The 14,995-nt window shown below is 37.8% G+C and overlaps 1 protein-coding gene across 1 annotated transcript in view; it reads right to left on the bottom strand.

Moving 5' to 3' along the window:
• smpd3 (sphingomyelin phosphodiesterase 3) overlaps window positions 1–14,561 on the bottom strand; it is a 116,860-nt gene extending 102,299 nt beyond the window's left edge. The window contains exon 1 of the mRNA XM_038286929.1: window positions 14,366–14,561. The gene's annotated coding sequence lies outside the window, so the exon portion shown is untranslated. The remainder of the gene's footprint in view (window positions 1–14,365) is intronic.
• Window positions 14,562–14,995: the final 434 nt, after the last annotated feature.

Raw genomic sequence — 14,995 nt, 5'->3', positions numbered from 1 at the left:
GCCTTCAGCTGATCCAAAATGCTGCAGCCAGAGTTCTAATGAAAATGAAAAAGAGAGATCATATCTCTCCTATCCTGGCTTCTCTTCATTGGCTTCCTGTTAAATCAAGAATAGAATTTAAAATCCTCCTTCTCACATATAAAGCCTTAAATGGCCAAGCTCCATCTTATATCAGAGATCTGATTGTTCCTTATGTTCCTAACAGAGCACTTCGCTCTCAATCTGCAGGTTTACTAGTGGTTCCTAGAATTTCTAAAAGTAGAATGGGAGGCAGATCTTTTAGTTATCAGGCTCCTCTCCTGTGGAACCAACTACCAGTTTTAGTCCGTGAGGCAGACACCCTGTCTACTTTTAAGGCTAGGCTTAAAACTTTCATTTTTGATAAAGCTTATAGTTAGGGTGGCTCAGGTTATCCTGAGCTATCTCTATAGTTATGCTGCTATAGGCTTAGACTTTTGGAGGACATAGGGACCCCCATTTCATCATTCTGCTTCATTCTCTCTCTGTTCTCCTATTCTGCAGAATCTGTTAGTTCAATCTCTAACCTTCTGCTCTCTCTGCTTTTCCTCAGAGTAGCTTTGCCTCGTCTGTTCCTGTTTGGCTGTGACGTCATCCTGGAAAAAAACATCAGCTGTGCTGCTTCTATCAACACCCTTGTTAATAGATGTTGGAGATCGGCCTGTTTTCCAGTGTGGTCCTGTTTCTCTGACCGTGACTGAGTGGATGTGCTCTCTTCGTCCTCTGGCATGGGAGCTGCCTTGGAGCTCGTCTGCCTGGCTGTGTGTTTCCTGGACGGGGCCGCCTTTTACAGCTGCTTTTTGTATCTCTGCTTCTGTCTCCTTGAACCCCAGTCGGCCTCGGCAGATGGCCGCTCACACTGAGCCTGGTTCTGCTGGAGGTTTCTTCCTGTTAAAAGGGAGTTTTTCCTCTCCACTGTCGCTACAAGCATGCTTAGTGTGGGGGATTGTATTTGAGTCAATGAGTCAATGCAATCAACTGGTTTTCCTTAGATAGAAAACTTTGTATCAATTTGACTGTATGATCTGGTTGAACTGTAAAGTGCCTTGAGATGACATGTGTTGTGAATTTGGCGCTATATAAATAAACTGAATTGAATTGAATTGAACTACATTTGAACACAAAGATCTGTACTTTCTACTCCTTACTTTCTCAAACTGGCTTAACAAAACCGCAGAATTCAAAGAGAGAATCTGTCAAGTTGGAGCCAGTTAGTTTATAGAAAAACACAGATGAAGACAGGAGGCTGGAAAACACTGAAGATGATAGCTCAGATTCAGAGGCATAAGTCATTTCCTATCCATTCCTCATTCAGTAGATTTTAAATTCGATTATGCTTCAAGATAAGCTTCTATTTTAATTCTGTTTGCAACTTTAATGCTGTGATAACCAGCATTAATATTTGAATGGATACCAGAGCTCTAAAAGTACTCAGCTGCTCATGCACAATTTCTGTTCAGCTCAATCAATATTATCCTGTCTGAAATTGTATTTTTTCATATTTTCAGTTAGTATTTTCTATGTTCTCCCAACAGAATGTACCAACAGAATGAGCAAAACAGGAATATTGACCTATTTTCTGTGGATATATCTGTTTTTATAAGAAAGTATTTCAAAGGCATTTCATATTATTTAAGGCAACAAATTTACTTTGGTAATGAGGTACAATGCAGAACCTGTGCTTTTTATCTTACATAAGTAAAGGACTTACATCTGTACTATTACTGTTACCAGTGTCTTTAATCACACAGGTATCTGTACATTTGCTTCAGTAAAAAAAGTAAGTACTTTTGAAATCTCTAACGTTTTCTGACTTTAAAATCCCTACATCGCTCCAGTAAAGGTATAAAATGTTCAGTGAACTACAGACAGAGACAGTAAAATGTAGTCTTAATATTTCTCTTCCCTCTGGGTCAGGCAGTCATTCTGATGTGACGAAATGATACTGGCTTTGTCAGCTGGTTTCACTGTCGACCTGCAAAATACTGCTGGACCTCTCGTCTCATTGCCTTTTAGAGCTAACAAGCTTAGCAGTTTCTATCAGAACTGTGTTGTGTTCATTTCCTGGTAGAAGTTACAACTAAAACAGGCCTGAAAGGTAATGTTTGGAGGCTTGTTGATGTTCAGAACTGCTCCATGCATATACATATTGGATTTGTGACTAGAGGTGATAATAATAATACTAACTGAACTTTATTAATCTCACACTGGAGAAATTTCCCTCTGCATTTAACCCATCCACTTGGGGAGCAGTGGAGAGCCATTGTGCGGGGCCAGGGGAGCAGTGTGGTTAAGGGTCTTGCTCATGGACCCAGAGTGGAGGCTGTGGGGATCAAACCGGGTACTTACAACCTTCTGAGAGTACAAGAACACTGCTCTAACCACTAGGTCAACACTCCCCTTAACTGAAACTTCACTGCTAAACAAAAATTCTGCATTTGGAAATAAAATCTAAGTTTGGCCCCTCTGAAGACAGGCCCCGGCTCTCTCATCTGCCCTTCTCTGGTAGTTGCAGCGGTCTGCCCCCCTTGTGTCCCTGTGGTTTGGAGTGCCTTTACTGTAGATATCTAGGGCTCTGGTCACAATCCTGGGCTCTGAAGGACAATTCTGAGGCCACCCACACCTGCTTTTGAGCAGGTTTTCCTTCTGAAGAAGCGTGTTAACCCTTCAAATGCCTTTGGTTTGCATACATACCAAAGGAGTTTGATTTTAGGTGTTTACTGATACACACTAATACTAAATACTAAGCTGCAGCTACAAATATATATAACCCTGAATAATATAATATAATCACCAAAGATTCTGTTTTCTTCACACATGTACTGACTGGGTATCTAAGGGATGATCACTCTTGGTGTCTTTCTTTTCTCTTTGCTGTTGTTTTGCTTGTTTCCCTCTTGTCTCATGGACTCTTTCTCTCTCCCCTTAATTATTATCCCCTCTCCCTTTCTCACCTCCTTTTCCGTCTCTGTGTCAGTTGCATATGATTTTATTCCCGAACCTTATGGCATAATGGCCTGCTTGTAAAAGTAAATCTATTGGGCTATTATCTAGCTCTGGGACATGGATTCCAAGAGTTAAACAGGCAAAACAAGACACACACAAAAAAGAACTCAAATCTAAACATACAAAACAGGCAATTGCCTAAAAATAATTCAGATTATAACATGTAAGGAAAGCACCACAATCCCAAAGTTGTGAAAAGTTTTAATAAAACTGGAGGTGCACCAAATAAATTTATCTATTAATATGCTAATTAAACATAACAGATTAGTTGTTCAAAATGTGCTCCAATTTATATCGTCTCTGTCTTTTCCTTTTTTTCAAGATTTCTCCTCTTAACAGAAAAAACAGATGAATAACAAAAGGACTTTGGGCTGTGTCCATAGCTCAGATTTTGATTTGTTCTCCTTCTCTTTTGGGACAGCACTGGAGAAATAGAGGAGTTTAGCAGACATCCCACTCGTGCTGCCATGCTGGCACCATTAACTGCCTGCATGAATGGAGTGAACAGATAGACAGATGGGGGACAGGAGGAGGGCAACACACAAGAGTGATGAGAGGGTATAGAGATGGAGACTTTGAGGACAGGGCCCACATGAAGGCAAGAGGAAAACATGGAGCCCATTCAATCTGAGGACAAATCACAGAGGAGGCGAGAGTAGAGGGTGGAGGACATGCTGCAAATGGTCTTTAATCAGCTGTACGTGCTCTGAAAAGGGTTAAAGTCATAAAGTTCAGTCTCATTTACTGTAAGTAGATGGCATTCTGCTGGTTAAACACCACCTACATGTTAGCTGTGGGTTTCAGCCCATGAAAACCCTTAAGCCATGAGCAAGACGTATTCTTAACATTTCTGTACAGAACAAAAGCTCAAAACTGTGGAGCCTATTTTAAAAACTATTAGTTATGTTTAAAAAAGGCCTTTTGGAAATGTTTATATATAGGGAAAATGACAAATTTTCTCCTTAAGCTAGATTTAGATTAGAAACAAAAATGGATATAGAAAGGCTTATAACCTTCTCCTGACAGCAGTGACAAATGTGGTCTAACAAACACACAATGGTACATTCATTTCAGTCGGCCCTTTCCCAGTTGAATAAAGTTACTTAACATTATTAAGCTTCTCTTAGTAGTACTGAGGAAAAAAAATGCCTTACAGCTTTACACTTTGCCTTCTTTAGTAGATTTTTAGGTTTTATAATTGTTTATAGTGAATGTTTCCAAATGGTGAAATGAACAAGAAACACATTTAACAAGACTTTTTTATAAATCTTATTTTTTTTATACATCAGTCGGCCATTGTCTTCCATTAGGGACACAATGAAAGACGAAATGCTGCGTTAATGCCAGACTCTCATTGGGCAATAAAAAAAATATTAATTTATTCTCACTGTTGGGTTGGGAGGCTGGGTCTATACCAATGCTGACTTTCACCTTGATATTGTAACACGGATGTATATCTGGGGGCGAGAACGAATCAGTCTTCCAACCTGTATAGGCATACTATGAAATTACCACATCGAACGTGACAAGCTGACATGCATGAAACTATAAGTACAGCTCTATCAGCCAAGCTAACCAATCTCCTCACTCATCGGATAACCACAAGCTGCCAGCTTATTGTCCAGGCGGCCACAGGTGACCCATCTTACAAACTACCTGCGAGGTGAACTATCATGAGAAGAATACATAACTAGCATGTTGCAGAGAAAGCCGCGAAAGATGGGAAGTTGATTGAGGTGACGTGTGTGTCAGATTTTTGGAGACACTATATTGTTAAAGTGGAACATCTATAATTGGAAGTGGGACACTCTATTTTCGCAGCAAAAACACTGCAACAAATGGGGAAAAAGGATTTATAACTTTGTCAAAATCTTAAGTAAGAAGGCAAAATTAGGTGTGATTAGCAAAATTAAAAGAGTAAACCTTTTCTGTTAAATTCTGGAGGTAGCGCTATAGACTCCTTGTACATTTTTTGGGGGGTCAGTCTAAAAATGTATTTTGTTTTACTACTATTATGCTTTCTTAAAACTTTATACCCAGTAATTCTATTGTGCTTTACAATCAACTCACTCTTTATTGTGCATCCTCTTAAATTACCCCCCCCCAAAAAAGGTATTTTTACTTAAAGGAAAAGAAAATTTATATACAAGGTGCGTGACAGCCACTATAAGTCAATTTCTAGGGAAAAAGTATTTGTTTGCAAATATATAATAACACTCCAATGGAATAGGGTGGAACAAATGAAATGCTGAATGTTAATCTGTGATTACATAACAATAGTTACAATCTGAAACATTAGCAAAAAAAGAGTTCAACTTTATGAAAATCATTAACTATTTAAATCCTCATCCTGTTGGGGAACGTAAGAGAAAGAAATGAAAACTGGCTAACCGTTTATCAGCCGTATTGTAATTGGATGAAGCCATGATGTAAAGCAATAGTTAAAAACAGCCACAGAGAAATGATCTGCATATATAACAGATTAAAAAAAATACTCTATATACACTGAGAGAAATAACTGAAATTGTGACAAATTTAGAATTGTCTGAATTGTCTGTCTAGAAGTGTCTGAACACATGAAACCCACGGGGTAAAAATAAATAACCTCCAACTGGGAGTGTGTCTCAGCTGGTGCCAGTTAAGGCTTTCTAAACAGTGTTCTCCATGGGATGTCGGATTTCACACCAGTTTTGAATTCCTGGTTTCAAATTAACAACAAAAACCCACAGACATCACACATCCTTTAAGGTTTGCGGTTTCTGATTCAAATATCAGCAGGCCTCCACTCTACTGTCCACAACAAAGCCTCTCCTTTCTGCAACACTGAGTTGATGTCCTCAGTGTTCAGATCAGAATGGAAATAGAAAACTCTGTGCTTCCCGCTGTCTTAATTACCCCAGTGTGGCTACTTTGAGACAAGCTTCTTATCTGATTGCTGCCAGCTGCGGCGACAATAAACTATTCAGTCTTCTGTGAGAGCACCTATCAGCAAGAGCGAAGGGAAATTAGAGGGATGCACTTGAGTGTGAAGTCTTGGCTGAAATGTAGGGGGAAAAATGATGTTGAATATGAAGAGGCGACAAAGAGGTAGGAGGTTCACTGTCAACATAGCCTCTAGTCCAAACGTGTAATAGAGATCTGTAAAGTAAAGTAAACCTGAGAGAGAAGGGCAATTAAAAGAACAGCCATTAGCTGCTGTAATTACCTGCCCAGTCTTTTCAAATACAACTTTAATATGAAGCATGAGGTCAGTCCAAGGTCCTGAATTGTCTTTTTCTCTATAGACACATGCAATATAACAGCAGATCAATCACTGTTGAATAAAAATGTACTTGCAGGTGTTGTAGTCTGTGAGAAAAACAAACTCAATAGCTATTAATTGAGTGCTGCTTAATTTGAAGGAGAGCATTAGAAATAATAGCAGTTTGGAGGTCAGTTACTGAGGTCATTGATCCAGGGGGGAAAAAAGATCTCCATACTTGGCCATTATTTAAAGCCGAAGATGGTAAACGGTAGACAGGCTGGTTATAATGCATTCATCTAGAAGTTATTTAAGAAATCATTTCAAGGAATAACCTTTATCTGGGGGCTAATGTGCAGAAAAGGGCTGACAGTTTGGGAAAAAAGAAATCTTGTTTTGAAAAACACTCGTGTCTCTTTCTTTCTCTCTTTTTTCTAAGTGAGGCCAAAACCAGACACTTTCCAATAAGATGGGGGGGGGAAGCTATTTCAAGAGATCAAAGAACAGCCAAATGACAAAAACTCAGCCAGTGCTCTTCTCTAGGGTGATCGAGGAAGCTCTATAGTTAGTCTTTGAGAATTCAAAAAAGTATTTTAAAAAATCATGTGTGATCCAGTTTACACTGGAAAAGACTGACAATAGCAAGATAGTCCTTTTTGGGTCAAGGCAGTTTAACATGCAACTGTGGATGGCTAATGTATATTAAGATTTTTTTCCTTTAAAATGTAGATACTTTATGATATAAGATGTCACCACAGTATATTGTTAATATCCAGATGGTCTGCGTCGGTTTGCAATTATAATTTTAGACCCACCAGTTCCTCTTTCTCTTCTTCCCCATTGGTCTGTACTGAACTTCTCATTTCCCTTGAACACAAATCACTCCCCCACACCGATTAACTCATTTTATTTGAGGAGGATTGTTATTTATTTTTATTAGAGCCATGTGTTTCTCATATACATCTATGGTACATCTGTGTAACATTTTGGACAAAGTGTTTTTTTAATAATCACTTATGGAAATAACAGTTTATTGAAATATTTTTGGTCCATGTCTCCCAGCCCTACAGGCTTTTCTCAAATCTGAATTCAAGCCACATTGCCTTTTAAAGCATAGTAGCTGTGGTATTATGATGTGCGATCAAAGGGGTGTTTCTCCTACTATTATGTCATACTGATTCTAATACATACCATGCATTATAAAGCCACTGGAATACCTAAAAATGCTTAAAGAGGTCATGTTTCACTATGTTAAATAACTAAATAAATTGGCTGCGATACACCGGAACCAAAACCTTGTAATGATTGCATTTGGAAACCTGTAGGGTGACATTAAACATTTTTATGACCCAAAACCAAGAAATGCACTGAATCTGAAAAAGTAATTATTGTGCAGTTTATTCTGTAAATATTTTGATTTGCGAATAAAAAAAAGGAAACTGACATTGCTATGTGTTCTGAAAGATCATAAGTAGAGATTTACTATATAACCGATTATAATCGCCATTCCTACATTTGTGTGTGCAAAAGAATTCCTAAAGGCAGTTTTGTAATGACTAAACATTAAAAGCGTCTGGAACCCCTCATTTCCATAATATAGCATAGCATAGTATGCCAACTGAATGCAAACAGACAAATGTGAGATAATTCAACGTCAAAACCTTCAGCAGTAACGCCATATTCACATATGTTTATGTAATTGTGCAACCCTAATTATAGTATTCCCTTCTTTAGCATGGTGTTTGTTTTTAATCATTATACTTTGATTTTTATTTGGAGTAGAATATCCAATGTTCCCAGTGAATTTGTATGTATAAATGTATGAAAATCAAGTTTTTTGGAGATTGTACTAATTTTAAAACACATTGCTATTATTTTCATGACAGCTGTACTGTATAGGTATTTGCTCCTCTGTGACAAATCAAAGAACTTTCTAAGATTTACTAACACAGTCTGTAGAAAAAGGCCCAATGGATTTTCCCGTGCAATTTGACTCCTAGCCTCCAGCCCTGTTTCAGGTGTCTATAGACAAGTTCTTAAGATATCTTCTATGGACAGAAGGGTGTCTCATTTGATAATTAGTTTCTGTTTTGCTTGATGAGAATGAGCTGCTTTTTAGCCATAGGCTGTGATTCCCACCTGAAAAAAAGGACAAACTGCCGCCTCTTTCTCAGGAAGAGTCTCTACTTCTTTAGAAGAAAATACTGTCAACTAGGTGTGTCATTGATACATGATGACACTGAAAAAGACAGACTAATTGAGCTGTACATCTGCAGTAACAATGTTGTTACTACAGACTGCTGCTGTAAAGTAGAAGCTGGGGCCAAAGGCGAAGCTCTTTATGTGCTGGTGAATTAGCAATCAAATCCTTATCTGTGATATCTGATGAGGATCTCGAACAAATGAGATTCAAGATAGAAGCAGATAAAATTAGCCTTGTTCAGAGAGTGTCCAAGCCAAGTCTAAAGGAGAATGTACAGTGAGCAACACTTCACAGCATCGGGTCACTTAAAGGGTCATCAGCTGCTGTTTTAACACAAATACTTTATTAGGAGGTGCACTGGGAAAGAACAGTTTACTGGACCTCAGCTATGCCTTTATGCGAATTACTACACTTTCCAGCACAACAGGTTGAAAAAACAAACACTTTTTTATTTTAAATTTAGAATAAAAAGGAGTAAAGGTTTTTAAGCTAATTTTCTCCCAACCACCAGAAGAGTGAACGGATCAAGAAGCCTTTTTGTTCAAAACTCTCAGGAGGCTTTAATAGAAGCCTAAGTATAGAACTTGGAGGAAGGACTGTATATCTTCTTTGGCCTCTGGACATCTTCAGACCCCTTTTAGTAACTGGACAGCATCCTATGAGAGAAGGTTCTCTATATATGGGTTGTCCTACTGAATATTTTACCTCAATAGTCCTTTATAAGTATAAGACAACACATAAATCTAGGAAATTAATTCTTCTTAACCTCAAATGTTCAATATCAGCAGTGAAAACCTAAGATCCTCTAAATGTTCTTAACTGTGCCTACCAAGGGGAACCAAATTAAAGATTTCCCTAAGTGGTTAGTGGATTTCAAAAGTTTAAAAATCAACTGCGGCACCACAGAAAAAAGATGGATTTGATTGCCTCCAGAAAGCACAAAAAGCTCCCAACTGGAACTAATTAATGAAGGTGAAGGATTCCTGTTTTATCAGGTTCACTCATCAGCTTTTACTTTTAGATGTCTTTTTTAAAATTGGTAACTTTTAAGGCTTTTCACAGCTGTGCACCTCAGGGTAAACCTGTCTTATTAAAACTTTATACTTCAGCACAGACCCTTAGGTCATCTGACCAAATATTATTAGGGAATAGGCCTTTTCAAGCAGCTACACTTCAGCTGTAGATGGTGCCTCTTTTGTTTTATTAAATGTAGTGATTCCTTTTAAAAGTGAGAGAGATTATTTACACATGCACCAATGTTTTCTAACTTTTTTCTGTTTACTATAATGATTATCTGCTAGAATTTAAGATTAGGATTCTATTAGCGTGAACTCAACATACCGATTCGAATCTTCTTCCTTTCTGAAAACTATTATTGGTGATGAACAAGAAGAAAATTTGCCACAGCTAAACATTAGAATTTGAATCAAATAAAAAACAAACAAAAAACTAGTTAATCAGCAAGAGAGTAAAAATAACTGAATTACAAAAACAAAATAAAACTTTATTTGATTAACTGAAATACATTAATAAACAAAGTTCATTTAAAAGATTAAAAGGTATGAGCGCTTAGAAAGTAAAAGGCATTCAACTGTAAGGAAATCAAATAAATACCAAAGCAGAAGATGAAAAACAAATATATAAATATCCTATCTACACCCTGTGAGCTACTCACAGAAGACCTAACATATCAATTACATGTTGTTCCTTTCACCCCAAGTTATGCAACTTCAATCCTTTGCCTGGAAACAAGTAAATACAAACATTACTCCACATTATGCGCAGTTATATGGGGCTGATGTTTCTGCACCTGCTCACAGGCTGAGAAACCAGATCCTGCACTATCAGGTGTCCCAAAGGAGCCCCCAGCACACACACCCCCACCTGCCCATCAAATCGACCTGGCTGATCTAACAAAGACCCACTAAGCTCTGTGGATGGAGACAGAGAAGAGAAAGAGGAGGAGGAAGAACAAAAACTCTCTTATTTAGCTATATTAAAGGCTATTAACATGGGGAGGGTTGATTTGCATTGTAAGAAATTAAATAATTTCCTCGCATGGGTATGAATGGGTCTTATTAAAAACATATCAAACAGAAGGTGAGTTAAGCAATCAAACTAGGAAACGAGGACACGTCATGCAGAGCAGACTGAGGAGGTTAGTCTGAAGATTTTGTTTAAAGATGTGTGCATATTGCAAAGACTTCTGCTGCCCCGGCATCTTGGTCTTAAGCCGAAAAGTGTGATAAATAAGCCACAGCAGTTACAGCAAGCGTTGTTTTGGCTAAATGCAGAGGATTACTTTAATACAGAGATGATTAGAGAACTGTAGGAAGAGTTGGGCTACGGGCCCAGATCTCAGTCCGCATGGAGAAGCATAAAACTCCTCTTCATCTCCATACAGCATTCTGTAACAGTACTGAGTCATTCTTCATGTCTCTATGCTTTGCTTCAACGGAGGAAAACTTAACAGTATTCTAACGTCTTGTTAAAAATTTGATCTTCAGACCTTCTGTGGACTTCGGCTACTTTTTATTAGGTAATAAGTCCAGTGTCTGAAAATGACCAATCATCATCTAGGACTCTGCTTTAAAGCGCCTGTGTTCTGCCAATTGTTTTTTTTTTTTTTCTGCCCCATCAAGCTGTGACCTTATTCCACCCCATCTTTCTTCGTCCTTCATTCCACCACTAGCGTCGGGCCCCTGTTGGGGGGGACGTCTCTTCCACCACAAACTGAGCACCAAAGACTATATTTCTCATTTCAATAAAACTCTTTAATTGTTGCTTGTCTTCTTTGGGAATCTTTCCAGGTTGAACTTTTAGTTTAAATTCACCCAGCTCTTACCTCTAAATCACTATGTAAAAATAGCACCTGACCGAAGGGAAACAGTTTTTCGCACCACTGCACAATTTTTTACACATTTCAACTGCATCAAGATGAAAATCACCAAAGCTACTGGTTGACAAAGATTACTAGTATGTTATTAACTACACAACCAATGTTGCTTTTTCATGTGAGGCAAATATTTGTAAACTGGACAAAATAAAATGGATAAGATGGGTTTTCCCACAGCTGATATAATGGCCCTATGATAATGAATCTTATGTGTTTGATTCAGGATAATCTGGGTTGAAAGTAAAACCAATCTGGACAAGATCTGAGCTTCATCTGAGGTCTATAGATGAAACTTGAGTAAAAAAAAAGAAAGAAATATTCTGTGTTTCAAGTGTTTAACTGCTGAGGCTGCATGGACCTTACATGGGAGAAATAGTGAAAACAAAAACATCTAGAAATGAAACTAGATCCTAAAGAACTGCAAGGCAAAACCTCAATATATAATAGACGATGAGATAAATGATGACACATTTTACATTTCCTGTTTCAACTGAGTGGCATATTTTTTCAAGACTTGACCTTTGCATACTGCTTATCCAGTCTAATTAGCTCTTAAGGCTTAATACTTTTGTTCTTTATTTCTTTTGAACAAATTGGTGAAAATGATCCATATTTTACTGCACTGTCCTCTTTTACTCTGCAAGCTCTATTTAGCTTTAGACACACTTACTCTCACTTCTGTGCAACCATTCATTGTGGCTTAAAGTGAAAGATAGAAGCCATCTCTACAGACATATATTTATATTGATCTTTTGAGAAAATGCAGCTGGATATTTTATAGCAATCATTTTAAAGGACATGTATTAATCCATTCTGATTTATGATTCTCAAATAATGGAAGCTATAAAAAGGAGGGAAATACCTTTTTTGTAACTGATTTAATAGGAAATGCATTACCATAAAACCTCATTGTGAACTATAATTACAAAATATGTGAAGTTGGCTTATGAGTTTATTTACAAAAAATTAGGGAAAGGTTTCGTTTTAATTCTTGTAATATATTAAAGGAAGAAAAAAGAATGTAATTTTTCAGTAACTAGCCAGTTGATTATTAATCACAGCTGATCAAAATTATGTAAGCAAAGAAAAAATGACAAACATAGCCAAGAAGAGGTGTCTACCTACAAGTTTTTTAATTGAAGCAGTAAAAAAAAAAAAAAACACTGCATCAAACTCTTTTAAAATTCATATCTTTTTCACTGTTTATTTGTTTTTTCATCATTCTAAGCTTTGTGAAAAATGCAGCTTTTCTGCAGCCGAGACATATTTCTTGAAAAAGGTAAAGAGCTTAATGATGTCAGAAAGGTTCTAGGAATCTGTCAGGAAACTGACATATTCCTACTGCGTTAATGTGTAAGAAAATGAACTGCCAAACATATTCCTCCATCTGATGGGTCTAATAAGGTCTCCTGGAAATGTCAAACTCTCAGACCTTCAGAAAAGATTTCACCCAAGGTTGTATATGCAAAAGAAGCCACTTGAAAAATTGCCTAAAACATCTTATAAGAAGCAGAAAAATTAACCACTTCTTTTGAACTTGAGCGGTACAGCAATTTTCACTCTGATACTCACTAATGAAATGTTTTGCAATTGATTCCCATTAGAAAATACCTAATTGGAAAAGAGAGTTCACTATTCATGCTCAGTTTAAGTCTATCTGTTTTCCAGACGATTTCATTAGGGATGAACATTAATCAAGAAACAGAATCACAGAAGTACAGGAAATACAGTAGGTCATGGAAAATTGGATGATTAAAAGAAGGTGAAGCTATTACCAAGACTTAAAAAATAATGAATATGGCATAGCAGCAAAAGAGGGAACTCTCCATATACACTAAAAGGATCAGGTTCTAAAAGAACTATTTAGGGAAGATGTGAAAAGACAAAACTTAACTCAGAATCAATCAAAGTCTAAAGGAAGAGGAGGCTCAAAACCCCATAAAATAACCACTGATTATGTTTTTTTACGGCTCTGATAATCAATATAATTGTCTGCTATTAAATAAACTGGTAAATACAAAGCTTTATTTGAACATCATAAATAAATAAACCTAGAGAAGAGAACTGAATGCTCACTTAAATCAGAGTATTAATCAAACTGATTCACATTCACTTTGTTTTAGGATAAAAAAAAAAGTGGCAGTTTTATGGCCTGTAGTGTGTCTGTTTTACAACATCAGCTATGAGGCAATAAAATCGAGATAAGGATGGGAGAGGGAGAGTAGCAGGACCAGGCTAAAAGCAGTGATAAAGGGAGGAAAAAACTGGCAAAATACACAAGGGAAACAAACAGAGGAAACTAAATTCGGTAGAAGAAGGGGAGATAAAGATGATTGGAAAGTGGTGTTAAATGGAAACAGAAATGGGAGATGGGAGGACAAATTAGAGGGACAGATACAAAGATGGAAAGTAGATTGGAAAATGGTCAGAGCAAAAGAAGAGATTAAAAAACAGAAGGAGTAAGGAGAAAAGGGAAGTGGAGAAGCCGCACCTAAATATGCTCTGCAAGAAAAAGAAAAAAAAACCTAACTGAGCATATTCTCTTCACTTTCTGCTCCAAGCTCCTGGATCAGCCACCCAGAAACCCAACCAGTAACAGAAGACTTCTCCCAGTTTGATCCCGCTGGGATAAAAAAAAAAAAAAACGAAGAATGGGCTGCGTGGACAGGGCAGGCTGTGGAAAATTATTACACTAGAAGAGTGTCCATGTAGCCTATAAACGCCGGACTGAAAGAGAAAGAGCATGTCTGACGACTGCCTGCTGGATTATGCAAATACGAGTCAAATGTTTCACCCGGGCTGGCACCAGGTAAGACTTAGGTGCGGCTGGGGGCCACACACAGACTGAAACAGACTGCAGCTTCAGCCAGTCTCTAGGAGCCAATTCAACAGCAAAACAGGATCATTTCTAACCCCCATGCAGCTGGAGAGTAACCCCCACCCCCCGCAAATGGTCTCTGACACACACGATACAGAGGAAGAGAGAAAAGACACCGCTTACTTGTTAGAAACTGTTCCCACAGGAGCTGCGGTTAAAAAAGGGCTCCTCGGTGCGTGGAAATTCCAGGAGCCGCTGATTCCCCGTGGAGTAAAGAGAGCCGATCGAGCCACGGAGCGCCTGAGCCCGCTGGCTGTGTGACTGAGCGGCGGGCAGAGTGCTCCCTTCAGCACCACATTGGTTTGAACAGCTCCCGCTGACGTAACTTCATGGCTACGACTCCACGCCCACTTCTCCTAGCGACCACAGTGGCCACGCCTCCCGTGCTTAGCGAGGGAGGGTTCCAAACTTAAAACAAGCTTTAAGTCCTTTTTTTTACGAATTTATTGATTTCTTCAAGAATTGTGTTTATTTGCTATTATTGTAAATGTTTATCATTCTGGCATTTTATTCAGCTTTATTTCTCAGAATTTAACACTTATTTGTCTTGACTTGTAGTCAATTCTACATGTAATCTGTAATTGACTGAAAAGATAAGTAAAAAGATATAAAATTAGGCCAGATATTTTCTAAAGAAATGTTGATAGTTGAGTAATCATAAAACATAAATAGTTACAATATGTTAAGGTAAAAAAAATACTTTTAATGGTAGTTATACCTTCAACTTTTACGTAAATAACTCTTCTTATGAAG

This window comes from Cyprinodon tularosa, unplaced genomic scaffold (genome assembly GCF_016077235.1).
Source record: "Cyprinodon tularosa strain WSP-4 unplaced genomic scaffold, ASM1607723v1 ctg232, whole genome shotgun sequence".
Classification (NCBI taxonomy): domain Eukaryota; kingdom Metazoa; phylum Chordata; class Actinopteri; order Cyprinodontiformes; family Cyprinodontidae; genus Cyprinodon; species Cyprinodon tularosa.
This window is presented reverse-complemented; position numbering and strand designations above follow the sequence as displayed.